This window comes from Lithobates pipiens, unplaced genomic scaffold, assembly GCF_037356315.1.
Source record: "Lithobates pipiens isolate NorthernLeopardFrog02 unplaced genomic scaffold, aLitPip1_a1.2 Scaffold_22, whole genome shotgun sequence".
Taxonomy (NCBI): Eukaryota; Metazoa; Chordata; class Amphibia; order Anura; family Ranidae; genus Lithobates; species Lithobates pipiens.
Window position 1 is genome coordinate 210,811,635 of NW_027507784.1, and position 23,627 is coordinate 210,835,261.

The window sequence follows — 23,627 nt, forward strand, 5'->3', positions numbered from 1 at the left end:
GTTGTCACATGAAAAGATATAATAAAATATTTACAAAAATGTGAGGGGTGCGGTCACTTTTGTGAGATACTGTGTGTGATATATAAGTGCGTCATTCTCTTTGTTCCTCAAATGCTCAACTGGTTATAGCTGTGAAACAAAGAAGATTTTTTTTTTTGCCCTCACCTTGCTGGATTCATCTGGCCAGCCACACAAGTTCAGTCTCTTTCCTGTGACAAAGCCCCTCAGCTCGGTTGTAAAACTCCAATACAAGGGAGACCCCCCCCCCCCCCCTGGCCTGGATACTGAGGGGGCTGGGATACTGGTCTCTGGATGCAGGTAAAACAGTTCTGTCTTGTGGTTGGGACAACTCACCTCCCTGGTGAGTTGTGGCCACACACACGCACACTATTTGGTTAGTCTGGCTTTGGGTATGTTTGGTTTTCCTTGCAAAAATTCTGGCATTGTTGTCAGGGCTGCCTAGAGTTGCCACCTCATCCCTTTAAACCCGAACACATATGAATTACACAGGTTCTAAGGCTAATTAAATGCAGATAAAGCACCAAGTGAGTTTAATTACAAATGTAATCAGCCACAGAACCTGTGTAATTCATATGTGTTTAAAGAGATGAGGTGGCAATTGTAGAACTGCCCCCTTCCAAGATGGCTCTTTGTCAGCTTAAGGTATTTGTAATCCAAAGGGGTAGGTGGAAAAGTTAACTTAGAATGTTCCAGGTATAGCTCCAAGAACTTGTAATCACACTTGGGCGCTAAAGTGAACTAGGCCTCAGGCCTACTCAATGTCAGTTGCTCAGTTACACCTGGAACAACAGATTCCAGCGAGGCCTATGAGTGAGTCTAACTGCGTGCAATAATAATAAACGGTGGGCCGTAACCCTCTCACCAACTGGATCAGAGTTCTGGGTGATGACTTTGGTCTGGTAACTGCAGCTTGCTTCAGCTTAGACTGGGCCAGCTGCTCTGTGTCGCTCTGCTGGCTGGATCAGGTCCTCCACTACTCCGACAAGCGTCTCCGAACCTCATCAATCCGATCACCAGCTCTCAGGCTCCATCAAGTCACATCGCAAAAAGTCCGGTTTGCAATCCGCGGTGACTGTCTGCCTATGTATCCGAGAAACCTCCTCACAGTTCCGCACAGGCAGGCAGCGTGGTTGTCAGAAACCATGAATCAGACTGAGACAGAAGTACAATTAAATCACACTTGTTTATTAATAAAAATAAAAAGGTAAATAGAAAAAGCGTAGTCAAAGTATAGCCAGAGTCCAGAAACCGGATAGAGTAGTCAGCCAGGCCAGAGTTCAATAACCAGATCGGGTAGTCAGCCAGGCCAGAAGTCAGGGATCCAATTAGAGCAACAGCAAGCAGGATACGGAGCCAGAAGGGATGTCAGCAAGCCAGTCTTTAACCACTTCAGGACCGCCGTATTGCCAATGTACGTCAGCACAATGGCACAGGCAGGCAGAATCACGTACATCTACGTGATTGCCTTCCAGCGGGTGGGGGGTCCGATCGGACCCCCTCCCGCTGGTTACGGCGGTCCGATTCGGTCCAGGAGCGCTCCGTGATGAGGGGATGGCCGTTGGTTTTCGGCCACCCCCTCTGGATCGCTCCTGGCCAATGAGAAGCTTCCTCCCCTGTGTATTGTTTACACAGGAAGGAGGAAGTGATGTCATTCTCCTCGGGGCGGTCTTTTTGACCGGACTACGAGGAGAAGAGTAAAAGTAAGTGTGCACCAACACTACACTGACATGTAGGTACACACAGGCACACAAACCCCCCCCGATCCCCCCCCCGATCACCCCCCGATCCCCCCCCCGCCCCCCCTCCCCCCCCAGTCACAGTGTCACTGATTGCATTGATCATTTCTTTACTGATCAATGCATTCAGTGTCAGTTGTGACAGTAAAAACTGTCAGGACAGTTAGTGTTAGGTCCAGGGTAGCCCCCTATCACCCCCCAATAAAGATTTAACCCCCTGATTGCCCCTAGAGTTAACCCTTTCACCCCCTTTTGCCAGTGTCACTAAGCGATCATTTTTCTGATCGCTGCATGTGTCGCTAGGTAGCTAGTTATTTTTTTAGGTTCACCGCCAGGTTTTTATATCGCTAGGTACCCCGATATACTACCCAATAATGGGTTTAACCCCCTGATTGCCGCTAGTTAACCCTTTCACCCCCTTTTGCCAGTGTCACTAAGCGATCGTTTTTCTGATCGCTGCATTAGTGTCGCTACAGTCGCTAGGTAGCTAGTTATTTTTTTAGGTTCACCGCCAGGTTTTTATAGCGCTAGGTTCCCCGATATACTACCCAATAATGGTTTTAACCCCCTGATTTCCGCTAGTTAACCCTTTCACCCCCTTTTGCCAGTGTCACTAAGCGATAATTTTTCTGAACGCTGCATCAGTGTCGCTAGTGTCGCTAGGTAGCTAGTTATTTTTTTAGGTTCACCGCCAGGTTTTTATAGCGCTAGGTACCCCGATATACTACCCAATAATGGTTTTAACCCCCTGATTGCTGCTAGTTAACCCTTTCACCCCCTTTCACCAGCGATCACAGTATAAGTGTCACTGGAGACGCTGGTTAGCCAGTTAGTTATTTAGGTTCCCCGTCAGGTTTTTATATAGCGCCAGGGACCCCCATATACTACCTAATAAAAATTTGAACCCCCTGATTGCTCCCTTTCACCACTGATCACCGTATAAGTGTTACGGGTGACTCTGGTTAGTTTGTTTTTTATAGCATCAGGGCACCCACCATTTATTACCCAATAAAGGTTTAACCCCCTGATCACCCGGCGGGTGATATCAATTAGGTTTTAGGGTCAGGGTCTGTGTCGCCCCAGGCAGCGCTAGGTTAGTGCCAGTACCGCTAACACCCACACGCAAAGCATACACCTCCCGTAGTGGTATAGAATCTGAACAGATCAATATCTGATCTGATCAGATCTATACTAGTGTCCCCAGCAGTTTAGGGTTCCAAAAAAACGCATTGTTAGCGGGATCAGCCCAAATACCTGCTGGCACCTGCGTTTTGCCCCTCTGCCCAGCCCACCCAAGTGCAGTATCGATCGATCACTGTCACTTACAAAACACTAAACACATAACTGCAGCGATCGCAGAGTCAGGCCTGATCCCTGCCATCGCTAACAGGTTTTTTGGTAGCATTTTATATTCAAATCCGGAAGGCAGTGCTTGGTTTTCGGGGTGCCGTGCGCGACTAGACTCCCAAAAAGTCCCACACATGTGGTATCCCCGTACTCAGGAGAAGCAGCAGAATGTATTTTGGGGTGTCATTTCACATATGCCCATAGCATGTGTGAGCAATATATCATTTAGTGACAACTTGGTGCAAAAAAAAAAAAGTTTGTAATATTCCCGCAACTTGTGGCAAAATATAAAATATTCCATGGACTCAACATGCCTCTCAGTAAATAGCTTGGGGTGTCTACTTTCCAAAATGGGGTCATTTTGGGGGGTTTTGTGCTATTTTGGCATTTTATGGCCTTCGAAACTGTGATAGGTAGTGAGGAGTTAAATCAAAAATTTGCACCCTTAGAAATCTTGAAGGTGGTGATTGGTTTTCGGGGTGCCGTGCGCGACTAGACTCCCAAAAAGTCCCACACATGTGGTATCCCCATACTCGGGAGAAGTAGCGGAATATATTTTGGGGTGCAATTCCACATATAACCATGGCATGTGTGAGCAATATATCATTTAGTGACAACTTTTTATAAAAAAAATTTTTTTTTTTTTTTTTGTCATTATTCAATCCCTTAGGACAAAAAAAATAAATATTCAATGGGCTCAACATACCCATCAGCAATTTCCTTGGGGTGTCTACTTTCCAAAATGGGGTCATTTGGGGGGGATTTGTACTGCCCTGCCATTTTAGCACCTCAAGAAATGAGATCGGCAGTCATAAATTAAAAGCTGTGTAAATTCCAGAAAATGTACTCTAGTTTGTAGACGCTATAACTTTTGCGCAAACCAAAAAATATACGCTTATTGACATTTTTTTTACTAAAGACATGTGGCTGAATAAATTTTGCCCTCAATGTATGACTAAAATTTAGTTTATTCGATTTTTCTTATAACAAAAAGAAGAAAATATCTTTTTTTTTCGAAATTTTCGCTCTTTTTCCATTTATATCGCAAAAAAAAAAAATCGCAGAGGCAATCAAATACCATCAAAAGAAAGCTCTATTTGTGGGAAGAAAAGGACGCAAATTTCGTTTGGGTGCAATATTGCATGACCGCGCAATTACCAGTTAAAGCAGCGCAGTGCGAAATTGCAAAAAGACCTCTGGTCCTTAAGGTATTTATTGGTCTGGAGCTGAAGTGGTTAAACAAACTGCAGGAGATGGTTTCTTGTGATGTAACCAAGGCAAAGGCAGAGGTGAAGTGAGCTGGATGACTTTTAAATAGGCAGGTCAGACAAGCATCATCAGGAACAGCTGGTAACTGTGGAGAGAGAAGAGAGCTGGCAATTAGCCGACAGCTGAGCAGCCAGCCCAGAGAAGGAAGGGCTAAGCCAGCCCTGACAGTACCCCCTCCTCAATGACCCCTCTCCTTCGGAGGGCCACCAGGCTTGAGGGGAAACCATCTATGGAACTAGCGGAGGAGAACAGGGGCATGTACGTCAGAGGATGAAACCCAGGAGCGTTCCTCCAGACCATACCCCTTCCAATGCACCAGGTACTGTATGCGCCGACGGAACCTACGGGAGTCAACAATGATTGTACCTCATACCCCTCGTGGTACTCTACCTGAATAGGGTGAAGACATGGCACCGAGGTGGTAAATTTGGTTACAGACCAACTGTTTCAATAAGGAGACATAAAACACATTTGAGATGCACATGCTAGAAGGAAGGTCCAACGTGTAAGCTACTGGGTTAATCCTGCGAAGGATACGGAAAGGCCCAATAAACCGAGGTGCAAACTTCAGTGAGGGAACACGAAGCAGGAGGTTGCGAGATGACAGTCAGGCCCTGTCCCCGACCTGGTAGGAAGGCGCAGGCAGGCATCTGCGGTCAGCATGGAGTCTGTACCTATCATTAGCATGACGCAAAGCCTCCTGGACTTGTACCCAAGTAGAACGAAGACCACGGAGATGCTCCTCTAACGCAGGAATATTCTGCGGAACAAACGAGTCAGGCAACATGGAAGGTTGGAAACCCTAATTCACCATAAATGGAGACAATCGGGAGGCAGAATTCAAGGCACTGTTGTGAGCAAACTCTGCCCAAGGTAATAGGTCTGACCAGTTGTTATGATGGTCAGAAATATAGCAACGTAGGAATTGCTCCAAGGACTGATTGGCTCGTTCTGCGGCCCCACTAGACTGCGGGTGATACGCAGATTAGAACGCAAGCTGGATTCCCATCTGTGCACAAAAGGCTTGCCAGAACCGGGAGACAAACTGACTGACCCTGTCTGAGACAATCACCTTGGGTAGCCCATGTAAGCGAAAGACCTCCCGAGCAAAAATGGAAGCCAGTTCCTTAGAGGTAGGCAACTTCTTAAGTGGAATACAATGACACATCTTTGAGAACCGGTCAACCACCATAAGGATAACAGTGTTGCCTTGGGAGTTGGGCAACTCCACAATCAAATCCATAGACAGGTGAGTCCAGGGCCTCTCTCCATTGGGTATGGGTTGTAGGAGGCCCACTGGAAGGTGTTGTGTAGTTTTACTCTGAGCACACATGGGACAGGCAGCTACGAAGGCAGTAACATCAGCCTGTAGACTAGGCCACCAGAATTGTTGAGAAATGGCCCAAATGAGTTCTTCCCAGGATGGCCAGCTGCCTTGGGAGAATGGTAAGTCTGGAGCACAGCAGTAAGGCGACTCTCTGGGACAAAGCAGTGGTCACAAGGTTCATCAGGAGTAGTATGGACCTGAGCAGCAAGAATTTTGTCACCCAAAGGAGAAGTAAGACTTGTGCGAACCGTAGCCAAGATACGATCAGGAGGAATCATAGGAACCGACTCCGACTTGGAAGTGGAGGAAAATTGTCATGACAAGGCATTAGCCCTTACATTCTTAGTACCAGGTAAGAATGAGACAATGTAATTAAAGCTCGACAAGAAAAGAGCCCATCGTGCCCTTCTGGGAGAGAAACACTTAGCCTCAGACAAGAATGTAAGATTCTTATGGTCAGTAAGAATAAGAACAGGCACAGTGGTACCTTCAAGGAGATGTCTGCATTCTTTCAGGGCTAAAATGATCGCCAACAGCTCTCTGTCACCAATCTCATAATTGAATTTAGCAGGTGACAATTTCTTGGAAAAGTAGCCACACGGATGCATAGCACTCTCAGAGTTAGGACGTTGAGAGAGAAGTGCGCCAACTCCAGTCTCAGAAGCATCAACTTCTAGGATAAAAGGCAACGTAGGATCAGGATGTGCCAACACAGAAACAGAAACAAAGGCAGCCTTGAGAGTCTCAAAGGCCTTAATGGACTCCGGAGACCAACTCTGTGGGTTACCATCCTTTCTGGTCATATCAGTCAGTGGCTTGACCAGAGACGAGAAGTTACAAATAAACTTCCAATAGTAGTTGGCAAAGCCCAGTAAACGCCTCAGAGGATGTAAACCCATGGGTCAAGGCCACTGTAGGACTGCCCAAAGTTTCTCTGGGTCCATCGAAAAACCAGCAGTGGAAATGACATAGCCCAGGAATGTAACCTGTTCAAGATGGAACTCGCACTTCTCCAGTTTACAATAGAGATTGTTCTCTCTTAGTTACTGAAGCACCTGACAGACATCTGTGTGGTGGCTCTCCAGGGACTTGGAAAATATGAGGATATCATCGAGATAAACCACCACACACAACTGCAACAAATCTCGGAGGACATCGTTAATACATTTCTGGAAAATTGCCGGGGCGTTACAAAGGCCAAAAAGCATTACCAGGTATTCATAATGGCCTGTTCTGGTATTAAACACAGTTTTACACTCATCATGAGATTGTATGCCCCTCTCAAGTCAAGCTTCGAGAAAACCGTTGCTCCCTTGAGGCGGTCAAATAACTCTGTAATCAATGCAATCGGGTAGGCATTCTTAATTGTGACACGATTGAGACCCCTATAATCTATACAAGGTCTGAGTTCACCGCTCTTCTTTTTCACAAAGAAGAAACCAGCACCAGCAGGAGACGAGGATTTATGGATGAAACCTCGAGAAAGTGCGTCAGCAAGATACTCCTCCATGGCCTTATCCTCCAAGACTGACAAAGGGTAAGCCACGAGGAGGTATGGCACCAAGTTGAAGTTCAATTACGCAATCATAAGACCGGTGTGGAGGCAAACTACCGGCTTGACCTTTATCAAAGACATCGCTAAAATCACGGTACTCCTCCGGCAGGGAGGGGAGTGAAGAGGTGCACAGGACCTTGGATACCTTCAGGAAGCATGTCTCACTGCATTGTGGTGACCAGGAGAGAACCTCAGCACGGAGCCAATCAAAAGAGGGGTTGTGCCTCTGTAACCAAGAACCAATAACCAGTGGAAACCTAGGTGAGGAAATAACTTGGAATTGGATTATCTCATGGTGAAGAGCCCCTACGGCCATGGACAACGAAACCGTATCATGAGTCACATGGGCAGGCTGTAAAGGTCTCCCATCAAGAGCCTCAATGGCAAGTGGAGTGTCACGCAGCTTCAGAGGAATAGAGTGCTGCGAAAAAATGCAGCATCAATGAACAGGCCTGCAGCCCCAGAGTCGATAAAAGCCTGTATCTCGATGGACAACTCAGCCCAAGAAAGGGTGACCAAAACTAGGGGCTTATCCTTCTGGATAACTGGGGACAAAACAACGCCACCTAAGGTCTGTCCATGACAGGACCTCAAGGTTCGGGCGTTCCCTGGATGGGTAAGACAAGACTTTAAAAAGTGACCTGCCTGGCCACAATAAAGGCACAATCTCTCCCTCCTCCTAAAGGCTCTCTCATCCGCAGAGAGACGTGTGAAGCCCCGGTGCATGGGTTCATCTTCACTGATCAACTCCATACCAGGAGGCATGGGAGGTGAGGATGGCAAACGAGATCAAGCTCTCCAGCTCAGTGGGTATATCTCGGGCTGCTATCTCATCCTTGATGGAATCCGAGAGACCACGAGAAAAAGCACCCCCCTGAGGGCCTCATTGTTCCAAGCAACCTCTGCTGCCAGAGTACGGAATTCAATGGCGTAGTCAGCAACAGTTCTTGTACTCTGTTTGATGGACATGAGGCACTTGGCGGCAGAAGCGGAGCGTGCGGGAACGCCAAAAACCCTTTTTAAAAGGAGGCCACAAACTGAGGGTAACTCAAGACAACAGGTTTTTGCATCTCCCATAGAGGGTTAGCCCAGGCCAAGGCTCTCTCAGAAAGCAAAGATATCACGAAACCTACTTTTGCTTCTGTCCGTGGGAAACGCCTGGGGCAGCATTTTGAAGTATATCTCAACCTGATTGAGAAACCCTCTGCATTGAACTGGATCGCCCCCAAATCGCTGGAGAAGCGGAGCAGAACCAGACATACCTCTTATAGAGGTAATACTTGAGGCGGGTGCCTGCACAGAGACTGGCGCAGCAGCAGGGACGGCCTGCGACTCAGGTTGTACCGGAGCAGCCACCGCGGGGGATTCCAGGTGAGCCGTGCAATTCAGGAGCGTTTGCAACGCCAAGGCAAACTGATCCATGTGGTGATCTTACTCATCCAATCTGGAAAAAATATTACAAACAAGTGGATTGACTGTATCTTCTCAATTCATGGCCTTCACGTACTATCAGGAACCATGAAACAGACAGAGACAGAAGTACAATCTAATCACACTTGTTTATTAATAAAAATAAAAAGATAAATAGGAAAAAGCATAGTCAAGCAAGCCAGAGTCCAGTAGCCAGATCGGGTAGTCAGCCAGTCCAAAGTTCATAAGCCAGATCGGGTAGTCAGCCAGTCCAAAGTTCATAAGCCAGATCGGCTAATCAGTCAGTCCAGACATCAGGGATCCATGGAGAGCAACTGCAAGCAGGATGGAAGCCAGGAGGGATGTTAGCAAGCCAGTCTTGAAACAAAAGCAGGAGATGGTTCCTAGTGATGTGACCAAATGTGAAGGCAATGGAGAAATCAGCTAGAACCTTTAAATAGGCTGGCCAGACGAGCACCATCGGAAACAGCTGGTAACAGTGGAGAGAGAAGGGAGCTGGCAATTAGCTGACAGCTGAGCGGCCAGCCCAGAGGAGGAAGGGCTAAGCCAGTCCTGACAAGCTGGCAATTAGCCGACAGTTGAGCGGCCAGCCCAGAGGAGGAAGGGCTAAGCCAGCCCTGACATAGACAAATTTTATACATATATAGAATAAATAGAGGGAATCCGTAACCACCCTCGGATAATATTTATTTTAGAATTTATTTCAGAGGTGATATGATTTCAATTTACAAATACCATACTGGTGACTAGGGATGGGCCGAATGGACCCCTGTTCGGTTCACACCAGAACTTTCGAACACCGTGAAAGTTCGGACCCGAATAACGAACCCCATTAAAGTCAATGGGACCTCAATGTCAAAAATCAAAAGTGCCCATTTTGAAGGCTTATATGCAAGTAATTGGGAATACAATGATTACAGGGGTCCGGCTCTTGCCCCGGGGGACATGTATCAATAAAAAAAAGTTTGAAAAACTATTTTTAAATGAGCAGTGAATATTTTATTTTTAAAAGGAAAGCATAAAAATGAAAAATTATTTCCAATATAGTGCCTAAGGGGTCCCGTTAGTCTATTTGTAAAGTGGCAGATCTGTACCTATGTCTAGAATCTGCTGCAGAAATAATTGCATTTATAAAGCCAATAAAAATGAAATTTTCCCTGCAAGCTGCCTTTACTTTGCTCAGCGACAGCTGGGGAGCCAGTGTTTATGATGAGGTCACAATGTAGTGCACTGGGAACAAGATTAGAGATTTTTTGGATACATTCTGGTGTCACTTTGACTTTGGATAGAAGTAAAATGTGGTCTTTGGGTGTCAGTGGCGCCTTCCCACCATAACCTTATAGAGGTAATCTTGATGAAAGCAAGAATTGGCCTTGCTTTAAATAATTGCAATGATTTGCACCTGTCAAACATGTGCTGAAAAATTGGTCTTTGGCTGTTAATTGCACCCATGAAACCTATACCAAAAACATTCTTCCAGATGAAATGATTGAACACCCTCAAAGCTAGGCAGCCTCGAAGTCCTGCAGAGATTCCACATCCCAAAAAGATTTATTCAGTGACATCAGCATCAGGGGCTTCATAGCTGGTAATCCAAGACTGATTAATTTTTATAAAAGTCAAGTGGTCCACAGAGTCTGGACAGATGCGTTCTATGATCAGTAACAAAACCTCCTGCAGCACTGAATGCCCATTCTAAAAGCACGTTGGATGCAGGGCAGCCCAACAACTCAATACCATACTGGGCAAGTTCTGGCCAGTGGTCTATTCTAATAACCCAGTAAGTCAGTGGATTGTAAGCTGGAAAGCTCTCCATCTCTGTTTTGGCCACGAGGTAATCGTCCACCATGTGATGCAGATGCTGCCGATGGGATGTGGAAGCTGACAACCCTGGGCGGCGAGGACTAGAAAAAATTCCAAAATGCCTCATTTAGGCGTACACCTTCTCCAACGCTCCTCTCTTGAGCAATAGAAGACTCAAAACAAAACATTTTCCACTACACTGTAATCTAGTCAGGAAAAAGTTCAATAAAATCCTCTTTAAGGTGTCCTGAAGAGATTTTATCTTGTGCACTCTTTGGGGACGGGATGAGTGCTGAGACCTTCCCCTTTATAACGGTGGTCAAGGAGGGTTGCCGACCAGTAATCGTTCTTCTCCTTTTATGCCACGTATTCTTGGGCCCTTTCACAGGCTTTGAAGCATGAGGTTGCCCATGCGCCTCAAATTTGCAGAGGCTTGAGAAGCAGACTCCTTGGGGTCACTCAGGATAAGTGCACCTGGAGCTTCCTCCTCCCAGCCATGTACTACTCCCAAGGGTCCTGGTGTTGGAAAGTCATTGCTTACAGATTGACGCATGTCTTCCTCTTCTTTGAAGCCTATGAAAGTGCCAGAATCCTCCTCATCCTCCACCCCTCTCTCCTCCTGTGTGTTCTGTGACATATGAATGATGGTTTCTGGATTAAGTGGGCCTTGAGAGGAAAGGAAGTCCTCCTTTGCCTCCGGTGCCCTGTGCCCTGTCCATAATGCCACGCAGGATGAATTCACTGGGCCGTAGAAAACCGTAAAGGGTCGGTAGATGGCCGCTTGGATGACTAGACTGGGGAACGTGCAAGGGTTTCTGACATGTCCCTTAGACCCCATTAACACCTGAGCGTTTTGTAGCTTGAAGCCTGAAGCTACAAAACGCTAGAGGGGAAAAAATCTATTATTCTCAATGGAGATGGTTCACATCTCCACTCCATGTCGCCTGAAGCCGAACGCCTGAAGCTCAAACAAGTTCCAGACCCTTTTTTGTTGCTTAAATCGAGCAGATTTGGGCGTTTTTCTTCTTTTAACATTGGTGACCTTTTGCCTTGCACAAAATCGCGGCAAATCACGGTAAAAAATGTGCACGATTTTCTGCTTGAAAATGCTACGCTCAGGTGTGAATGCAGCCTAAAGATGGCAGTTGTGATGGGCAAGCGCTTGCCATTGGTTATGGGCTGATGCTTCTGGATGCCACGTAGAAGGGATCTTACTGTATGGGCCATAAACACAGATGGCTCTCCAGGGTCCTGTAAGGACAGGAAATGCTGGACGCTGGCTAGGTATAGCCTGATAGTGTTACGAGAAGAAGCCAGCTGCATGTGGCAATACAATACCTGGTGCAGGATGGAAGAAAGACAGGAAACGGTGAGTGGCTCATATGAAAATGCCACTGGAGACAAGTGGCCAATTAAAACAGAGGGATAGGGTGCGCTATGGAATCTGTTATACAGAGAGTATATAGTGTAATATAGGTAAGAGCAGCCTCTATTATGTTTCCATCCAGATGGATGGAACAGTAAAGTAGGTGAAAGAAGGAGAATAGATGTGGCGCTATACCTTATTAAACTCACTAAAAAATATAAAATATAATATAATATAAAATAAAATTGTACAAATTTTCCAGCTTGCTGGCTAGTATTTTTTAAAACCAGCGAGAAACCTTAATGGACTGTATAGTAAAATCAATAGTAAAATCAATAAATAATAATAAAGTGCTGGGGGTTAATCCTTATTAAATAGTGAATGCAAAGTGAATATAAATTTTCCAGCGTGCTGGTCAGTAAATGCAATAAAACTGTACGGTCCACTCAAATTAGGTAAAGGTGAATAAATAAATAAATAGTAAAACTATCATGAATCAATCAATACTCAATAGTGAAAACTACTAAAGTTGCTTGTGACTGTGATTGTAGCACAACCAAATAAATGGACACAAGGGGAACAATCAAAACAATATAAACGTGAATACTGGTGGGGTGGTGGGTGTAAACACACTGTGTCAAATCTCAAAACATGCCAAAAATACCACAATATAAAAAATAGAAAATTATATGCAGATAAGAAATAAAAAATAAAAGATTAAAAAATTTAGTCCAGAAAGTAAAAAGTAAAAAAAGTAAAAAAATCTTGCGGTGACAAGTCTAATGTGAAAGTCCAATTGAATAAAGTTTAAAATTTATATTTAAACATGAAACGAATATTTGGTGATGAAAAAGGTAAGTGAAGAAAGTGACTTCGATATTCGTTCGCAGTGAACGTTTGCAGTGAACGTTTATGGATTTTGCTCTCACCAGAGATATGACCCCGTCCGGGGTGGATCAGCCTCCACAGTATAAGCCACTGTGTCGCTTCTTAGGCTGTCTCTGCTATGCTGCTGGGGAGATCCTTCGTTCTTCCGTGGGGATGTTGTACCTCGTTTACATGTGATAGAAAAGAGGACTGCCCATGGTGTAGTATGTTTGAAACTCAGTTTATTTGAAACAACCTTAAAAATACTCACATTTAGTACGAAAAAAACACGTATTGTATTAAAAGCATTCGGAACATCCACTCGGCTGACACGCCGTTTGTGCTGAAGGTGTACGCATCTGGCCACACCCTACGCGTTTCGTCATTCAGACGTCATCTGGAGCGGCCATCTTCATACACCTTTCCACTTTTATAGGGTATAGTGACCAATCGCGCATGTGCGGGGTCACAGCCGCCATGTTTGCTAAGGTAATTATCAATGTTAAGCCTATTGTTATGCCGGCCCGGCTGCCATATTGGCTGAGGGAATTGTCAATACTAAGCCTATTGTTATGCCGGCCCAGCAGGCAGTATATCATTGTGCCTGCCGCTGGTATAATGTTGTTAGACGCAGATTGGGCACTATTCCTACTTAAGTGGAATATATGTTATTATAACACCTTTATGCACACACATAAATTGATGTAACCATAGAACAAAGATAAAAATAATGTAACTAAATTATATAGCCATTACAATATTTTGACAATATTTATGGAATTACAATAGTTTGGCAATATTTAAAAATAAAAAATTAAATTTTTTTTTAAAAAATTTAAAAAATTACCATAAAAATCTATAAAAAGGGAGACTGAAAATTAAAGGAGAAATTTGAAAGAAGGAGAAATACTAAGAAGGGAACCAGTCTATGTGTATATGCCTTATTATGGAATCTGAAGGTAAATTAAATCGGTAATGCCTAAATTGAAATTAAAATTAAAATTAAATTTATATTAGACTTCATCTCAAATGTGAAGGAGGCTAGTTGGTTGAATGGAAAAATTTATTTATATTTGACAGGCTTTGGTGTATTACTTTTAAAATATTAGACTATATGCTATGTTGCCCAAGGACTAGAATGCTTGATACATTTAGAAGAAGGGAAAAAATCTCTTTCGTCCTCAATTGTGATGGCAAAGTTTCAATAAGGTAATGTGTACAAAATGTACGTAAATAGGGATATATGGGATATATGAAATATGCATATGTATAAAAAGCTATCAATATATAAAACATATTAAAAAATGTATATATTAAAAACATGTATATTAAAAAACTTATATGTTAAAGAACTTTTATGTTAAAAAGGTAGAATAGAATATGGTTAACAATAAAGATAGGGGTGTTACTATTTTTGCGTTGGGTAGGAGAATTAAAGTATTTGGGACATTAGGATAATGGAACATAAGTTTTTCATTGTATTGCATTCGATCTCCACACGATGTGTTAGGACGGAAGTCGGTTAAAAATTGGTTAAAAAGCAATTGAGGTCCATAATCAAGACTTTCATAATCAAGATCCTAAACAGATGATTTTTTATGCAATTGATAAAATCAAGGGACATTGGAGGGGAGAAGATATGACCAAGAAAATTTCCCAAAACGAAACCAGATGGATTTTTAATATGGAAACATTGCAACCTGATGGAATGAACATAGACTTGGACCTCAATTGCTTTTTAACCAATTTTTAACCGACTTCTGTCCTAACACATCGTGTGGAGATCGAATGCAATACAATGAAAAACTTATGTTCCATTATCCTAATGTCCCAAATACTTTAATTCTCCTACCCAACGCAAAAATAGTAACACCCCTATCTTTATTGTTAACCATATTCTATTCTACCTTTTTAACATAAAAGTTCTTTAACATATAAGTTTTTTAATATACATGTTTTTAATATATACATTTTTTAATATGTTTTATATATTGATAGCTTTTTATACATATGCATATTTCATATATCCCATATATCCCTATTTACGTACATTTTGTACACATTACCTTATTGAAACTTTGCCATCACAATTGAGGACGAAAGAGATTTTTTCCCTTCTTCTAAATGTATCAAGCATTCTAGTCCTTGGGCAACATAGCATATAGTCTAATATTTTAAAAGTAATACACCAAAGCCTGTCAAATATAAATTTTTCCATTCAACCAACTAGCCTCCTTCACATTTGAGATGAAGTCTAATATAAATTTAATTTTAATTTTAATTTCAATTTAGGCATTACCGATTTAATTTACCTTCAGATTCCATAATAAGGCATATACACATAGACTGGTTCCCCTCTTAGTATTTCTCCTTCTTTCAAATTTCTCCTTTAATTTTCAGTCTCCCTTTTTATAGATTTTTATGGTAATTTTTTAAATTTTTTAAAAAAAATTTTAATTTTTTATTTTTAAATATTGCCAAACTATTGTAATTCCATAAATATTGTCAAAATATTGTAATGGCTATATAATTTAGTTACATTATTTTTATCTTTGTTCTATGGTTACATCAATTTATGTGTGTGCATAAAGGTGTTATAATAACATATATTCCACTTAAGTAGGAATAGTGCCCAATCTGCGTCTAACAACATTATACCAGCGGCAGGCACAATGATATACTGCCTGCTGGGCCGGCATAACAATAGGCTTAGTATTGACAATTCCCTCAGCCAATATGGCAGCCGGGCCGGCATAACAATAGGCTTAACATTGATAATTACCTTAGCAAACATGGCGGCTGTGACCCCGCACATGCGCGATTGGTCACTATACCCTATAAAAGTGGAAAGGTGTATGAAGATGGCCGCTCCAGATGACGTCTGAATGACGAAACGCGTAGGGCGTGGCCAGATACGTACACCTTCAGCACAAACGGCGTGTCAGCCGAGTGGATGTTCCGAACGCTTTTAATACAATACGTGTTTTTTTCGTACTAAATGTGAGTATTTTTAAGGTTGTTTCAAATAAACTGAGTTTCAAACATACTACACCATGGGCAGTCCTCTTTTCTATCACATGTAAACGAGGTACAACATCCCCACGGAAGAACAAAGGATCTCCCCAGCAGCATAGCAGAGACAGCCCAAGAAGCGACACAGTGGCTTATACTGTGGAGGCTGATCCACCCCGGACAGGGTCATATCTCTGGTGAGAGCAAAATCCATAAACGTTCACTGCAAACGTTCACTGCGAACGAATATCGAAGTCACTTTCTTCACTTACCTTTTTCATCACCAAATATTCGTTTCATGTTTAAATATTAATTTTAAACTTTATTCAATTGGACTTTCACATTAGACTTGTCACCGCAAGATTTTTTTACTTTTTTTACTTTTTACTTTCTGGACTAAATTTTTTAATCTTTTATTTTTTATTTCTTATCTGCATATAATTTTCTATTTTTTATATTGTGGTATTTTTGGCATGTTTTGAGATTTGACACAGTGTGTTTACACCCACCACCCCACCAGTATTCACGTTTATATTGTTTTGATTGTTCCCCTTGTGTCCATTTATTTGGTTATGCTACAATCACAGTCACAAGCAACTTTAGTAGTTTTCACTATTGAGTATTGATTGATTCATGATAGTTTTACTATTTATTTATTTATTCACCTTTACCTAATTTGAGTGGACCGTACAGTTTTATTGCATTTACTGACCAGCACGCTGGAAAATTTATATTCACTTTGCATTCACTATTTAATAAGGATTAACCCCCAGCACTTTATTATTATTTATTGATTTTACTATTGATTTTACTATACAGTCCATTAAGGTTTCTCGCTGGTTTTAAAAAATACTAGCCAGCAAGCTGGAAAATTTGTACAATTTTATTTTATATTATATTATATTTTATATTTTTTAGTAAGTGGCCAATTAAGTGCCACTGAAAATGATGTGTGGCTGTTTGTGTGCCACTGGGAATGTGCTTGCAATGATTGCAGGAAGTTATGCTAAGTTACGTGCCTTGCAAAGATTGCAAGAGTTGTGCTTATATGTATGCTTGCAATGATTGCAAGGGAGTTTGTCACTGGAGATATGTTTGTAGTGACTGTGAGAAGTTCGTATTACTGCATGTGCTTGTGGAGACTGCAAGAGTTGTGCTTGAATGTGTGTTTGCCACATTTGCAAGTAGTTATGCTTGGATGTGTGCTTGCAACGATTGCAAGGAGTTGTGCCTTGATGCGAGCTTGCAATAATTGCAAGAAGTTTATTTGTTTTTTTTTTTGCTTGGGTGTGTATGAAATGAATCCGATATGAATCAGTTGTAAGTATGAAATGAATCCTATACAAATTGGTTTTATGAAATTAATCTGATACGAATCGGTTGTAGAGTCTATGAAATGAATCCGATATAAATCGGACTGTGGAGAGTATGAAATGGGAACCGCTATGCCGCCGACACGACTGGATTTGAATCAGACTGTAGTGGTATATGAAATGAAACTGATAGGAATCTTTGTAAATCGCATGTAATGAATCCTGATACGAATCGGTTATAAAGTGTATGAAATGAAACCAACACGGATTGTGCGACTATAAGGGGAGGTAGCAGTGAGGCAAAGGTTTTTAAGTAATGAATGGAGACTTTGACTGAACTTGGAAGGAAGTCGGGTGTGTTTTTTTTTTTTTTTGTCGTATAGAGGCATCAGAGGTCAAACATCTGTGGAGTCCTGTTTACAAAGATAGAAAACGAATGAAGGATTCGATATGTAATGACTGCCGGACTTGGGGGGACAGGCAACATGCGAACGATACCTATAAGGCTGAAATGACGGGTGCGAATGGATGTGTTGTTGGTTTGAATGGATTTGACTCAAGCGATAAGTGAGTGAAATGAAATGTGTGAAATTGAGTGAAAAGTTATACCGGGATGAATCGATGCATCTCGGATGCCATCGGATTCGAACCAGAGCGAGGTACGTGACACGTGGTACATGACAAAATGTTTTGCCATGGAGTGAAATGAATCAAATGCTTTGCCATGACAGAGCCACGAATCGGTCGTGCCACAACTGTGACTAACAACAGACTGGACTCTGGAACTGAAATGTACTGAAATGAGGCACAAAAAAAATAAACTGGGGCACACTGGAACGAATCGGTGCATCTTGGATGCCACTGGATTTCGAATCGGGGCGTGGTATGTGACAGTGAAATTAATGAAATGTTTGCCATGATAGAGGCACAAATCGGTCGTGCCGCGACTGACAACGAACGGGACTCTGTTGCATGTACTGAAATGAGGCCAAAAATACCTGGGGCGCGCCGGAATGAATTGGTGCATTGTAGATGCGACTGGATTCATAACGGAACGTGATACGTGACAGTGAAATGATATGCCATGACACAGGCACGAATCTGTGAGCCGCAACCTGCATCTGACAATGAACGGGACTCTGGAGCATGTACTGAAATGAGGCCCAAAAAACAACTGGTGCACACCGGGATGAAACGGTGCATCGTGGAATGCGACTAGATTAGAATCGGAGCACGGTACGTGAAAGTGCAATGATTGAAATTGTTTGAAATGGTTTTCAGTAAATTCACGAGTGACATCGATTTATCTGTGGAGCATAAAATGGTGAGACATACCTAAACTAAGCGCTGTCTTTGCGCCGGTGAGAGGTATGTAAAAACGAAAAAATGTTTGGTATGATAACGTTGCGAGTGATTGTCAGACGTTGCAGCTATGTGTAGGGTTTCACGAATGATTCGTTACCCTACCTGCAACAGCCGAGCCAGAACCAGAGTTTTCAAAAAGTCGGCCTAGTGACGTATCACGCACAGGAAATCGTTGACAGGCGAGCGGGCTGGTTAAATACCCCCTGGGCTACGCCCATAAATTCAGGCCACCATACTGGCGCATATATATAATATACACACACACACATATTTTATCTCATAGTTTTTTCCCCTTTTATCCTTTATTCTATAAAAGCCTCAAAATAACTCACACAGCCATTAATGTTTAAACCGCTGGCAGCAAAAGTGAGTACACCAAAGTGTCAATATTTTGTGTGATCACCATTATTTTCCAGCACTGCCTTAACCTGCCTGGGCATGGAGTTCACCAGAGCTTCACAGGTTGCCACTGGAGGCCTCTTCCACTTCTCCATGCTGACATCACAGAGCTGGTGGATTTTAGAGACCTCCTCCACGTTTCCATTTAAGGATGCCGCACAGATGCTCAATAGGGTTTAGGTCTGGAGACATGCTTGGCCAGTCCATCACCTTTACCCTCAGCTTCTTTACCAAGGCAGTGGTCATCTTGCTTGTGTGTTTGGGGTAGTTATGTTGGAATACTGCCCTTTGGCCCAGTCTCCGAAGGGAGGGGATCATGCTCTGCTTCAGTATGTCACAGTACATGTTGGCATTCATGGTTCCCTCAATGAACTAAAGCTCCCCAGTGCCGGCAGCACTCATGCACCCCCAGACCATGACACTCCCACCACCATGCTTGACTGTAGGCAAGACACACTTGTCTTTGTACTCCTTACCTGGTTGCTGCCACACACGCTTGACACAATCTGAACAAATACGTTTATCTTGGTCTCATCAGACCACAGGACATGGTTCCAGTAATCCATGTCCTTAGTGTGCTTGTCTTCCGCAAACTGTTTGCAGGCTTTCTTGTACATCATCTTTAGAATAGGCTTCCTTCTGGGATGACAGCCATGCAGACCAATTTGATGAGGTGTGCTGTGTATGGTCTGAGCACTGACTGGCTGACCCCCCCCCCCCCCACCCCTTCAACCTCTGCAGCAATGCTGGCAGCACTCATACATCTATTTCCCAAAGACAGCCTTTGGATATGTTTAATGCTGAAAACATGCACTCAACTTCTTTGGTCGACCATGGCGAAGCCTGTTCTGAGCTAAACCTGTCCTGTTAAACTGCTGTATGGTCTTGGCCACCATGCTGCAGCTCAGTTTCAGGGTCTTGGCAATCGTCTTATAGCCTAGGCCATCTTTATATAGAGCAACAATTCTTTTTTTGGATCCTCAGAGTACTTTGCCATGAGGTGTCTTGTTGAACACCCAGTGACCAGTATGAGAGAGAGCGATAACACCAAATTTAACACACCTGCTCCCCATTCACACCTGAGACCTTGTAACAGTAAAACGAGTCAAATGACACCGGGGGAGAAAAAATGGCTAATTGGATCCAATTTGGACATTTTCACTTAGGGATGTACTCACTTTTGTTGCCAGCTGTTTAAACATTAAAGTGGAAGTAAACCCTCCTATCGTTTTCAGCCATTGAAGCTGCCATTTTTGACCCTGTTTAATCTTCAACTGCCATGGTGCTGCACATGTGATCAGTTATGACACCAGCCATTGGATGGTTTGACAGTTTGACTGAGAGCACAACCAATGTGCAGTTAGCATTTCTGGCATGCTGGGAATGTAACTGTTTTTTTGAAACTGTTAAATTGATGGGTTTACTTCCACTTTAATAGTTGTGTGAGTTATTTTGAGGGGGCAGCAAATTTACACTGTCGTACAAGCTGTACTCTCACTACTTTACATTGTAGCAGTGTAATTTCTTCAGTGTTGTCACATGAAAAGATATAATAAAATATTTGATATTTGATTTCATAAAATGTGAGTGAGTACTTTTTTGAGATAATGTATTTAGTAATTTATTGTCACTTTTTAGTTATCATTTTACCCTGATTTATAGGCAGCGCAATCACACATTGTAGTATTGATTTACTAGTAGTACCTTCTTATAGTATAGTGTTAGGTTATGATATACCTTTATTGTATGCACTTTTGAATTTTAAAGGGACAGCGTGCCCACCCTTATGGCCAACAGTGAAAATGTATAGGTATCAAAGTAACATTTTGATTCTCAGAAAATGTTTGTAAACTACAATCTGATGCTAGTTAGCCCACTAACATCCCCCATAATTAGTTTTCAGTATTGGATGATTTTTTTAAATTTCATTTTGTACTGTAAAAAGGTAAAATATGTGATTTTAAAAATCACATATCTCTGAATTATTTTAAAATAGATGATTATTTATGGTTTTAAGCAATATATTTTCCAGACACTGGGTGGCACTGTTCATTTATTCTTGTCTGCAAACAAGACAATTTTGTTACCTATTGAAAGGAAAATGTAGACTTTAGAAACTTGGAAAGGATGAAAAAATACTTAAGATAAGAGAAAATTCAAACAGCATGCATATAAATTGAGTTAAATGAATGTACTTGTTTGATGAGTTAACTGTATGCGTTTGACTTCGGTCCTATTTTTAGGAAGCTGTTCCATTGCTTTAAATATTTCATTCAGAATTTAGAGCCTGTTTTGCATTTCTTTATGTGTTAAAAGAGGTATTATTTGTCCAGGTTGTCAAATCAGTGTTAGATAAGAGCAAATTACCATCACATTGCATGAATAGAATAAGGTCTGTGAGCTATTTTTGCTTTCAGGAGGGATTTTCTACATGACTTATACAATAGTTTCTGACAAATTACAATAGAACAATAAATGGCATACTTAACTATATTTAAGTGATAAAACAAAAGCTTATCATCCACCATTTGTGCTCAGCCTGTAATGTGTATTTTTGGCTAAGTCATTGGTATGGAGACAATGAATTGCATATTACTATTGGAGCAAGCATTTTCATGGCTAAACAGTTTGTAAAGGTGGACATATGTAGGCAGGTTGAAAATGTATGTGCAGTTGTCCAGCAGCTGGCTGGGGAAATGGTTAAACATTTTCAGCTTAGTTTCTGGGCTTTTCTAACCGGGCCCCCTGTGCTATGAAGTGGACAGCTGAGGGCTCCGAAGAAGGGGAACTTGGGTACAGGTGTATCACAGACTCCTCCACGGTCACCAGAGAAGCCGGGGATCATGGACAGCAACCTAACCGTGGACAATGCCATTATGGACTTTGACCTCACGGAGGTATGCTTAGGCTACTATGCTATCTTATTTAGGATCAGGGAAAGGACATTGTTCATTTTGTACTGTCAGGCTGCATTTTTACAGTCATGCTAACCATCATGAGCCTAGTCTAAAGTTATTCATAGGGGTGCATGTTGGTTCTGTTGTATTTCAAAATAAGCTGGGTCTGTAAAGCACATATGGGGTATGAAGTAGCACTACTGTAAAGGTGTTAACTTGGCAAAGACAAGTTGGGATGTAGTTACAAAGGAATGTTGTTCTAGGTAACCAAATTAAAGAACAAGCTGCAAGCAACCAGTTGTTAAGCGTGGTACCTGTAAAGGTGACAAGTCCTCCGTTAGCAAGGAGGTCGATGTTCTGCCTCCCTCCCTAGTGGTGAGTTTCCAGTATCATCTGGATCTGTACGTGTGTTATGGAGATCTGTGGCCCGGTTATGAGCTACGGGAAGGGAAGAATTAAGCGAGAACACACATGATGGCTGCACTAGGTACTTAGCAGGACCTCATTCTACTACTGGAAATGAGTTAACAGAGGTACTCTAGGCTGGTGGAGTGGGCATAGGCTTAACATGTTCCTCCTAATGCAAACATACAAGTTACAATGTGTAGTGACATGGGACAAGACGTTTGTCAGAGGAACTCTGCGCTTTATTACTGTACACAGTAAAGGCTCATCTCTAAGTTGGGGAATTGCCTTAATGTTTAACTTTTCATATAACTGCAGTCTCCGCCTGGTCCCAGGCATTAATAAGGGCACTCCTCATGAGGGGTACCCCACATGCACTGTGCAGTAGGCCCAGCCCAGAACTTGGTGTGGTTGGAAAGACCTGCTTATACATACATGGATTGAAACCTGGCCTGTTCTGCAGGGGCCAGCTGAATTTTGATCCATGTATGGGCAGGCTGATTGTACAGATGTCCAACTACAGATCGAATTCTGTACAACCAGTCTATCAGGTTTTTCCAGAATGATCTGTGCCGCCAGCTATGGCAACACTGATCAATGAGTTTTGACAGTGGGAACACCATAGCACAGCGGGAATGATTCCCCCAATCCACAAATGTGTAGATGGGGAATTGGATCATGTTTTCTTCATTCAACACGCTGGTCGAATAAAAAAATTTATTAATGTATGACCAGCTTAAGTTTATTTAGAGATCCACCAGGATACATTGTTTTATCAAAGGGGAACTTCACCAATACTGACAGCAGTTTTGAGTGCAATATCCTGAGTAGTTCCTGAACCCTAAAGAAGACTTGCATGTTGGCCACTTGTATCACTCAGGAGCACATGTGACCGGTGACAATGCAGAAGCACAATTGGGAGAGTTGTTACCTCATGAGGTAAATGAGAAATTGGATGGGGGAACTCCAGTGGGTGTAGTTTATCTAGATTTTAATAAGGCATTTGGTAATGTACCTCATAAATAAATAGCTTGTATAAATATATGTAGCACCCTCTGCCTGAAGGTAGGTGCTAGAATAGGATTTTTCCAAGTTCAGGTGCAGGTAAATTTAGACAGGCCTGTGCCTTAGGCTGGACCCATTTATTTTGATTTGGGCCTGGGAGTGTTTAGTGCAGTGGTTGGTGTGACCACCTGTACTTTGATTCAGAGATGCCTCCCCTATCTTCAGAAAGATGTTTCTGGAATGGGGGTTGGACCTGAAGTCTGAGTGGCAGGCAGCTCATGTGAGGAGCTCTGACCAATTACCTCTCGGGATTGGCAGGGGGCAGGGCTCCCATATAAGCTGGGATCACATGCCACCAAGGGGGAGTTCTGAGAGCAGGAAAAGACAGAATGAAGTACTAAGCTGCTGTTCTTGGCATTCCCACGTGGGGATGCGCCCAGTGAGGAGGTGCGCTGGAGGAGCCTCTGAGATGTATCGGAGACTAAAGACTTTCACTATGGATATGGAGT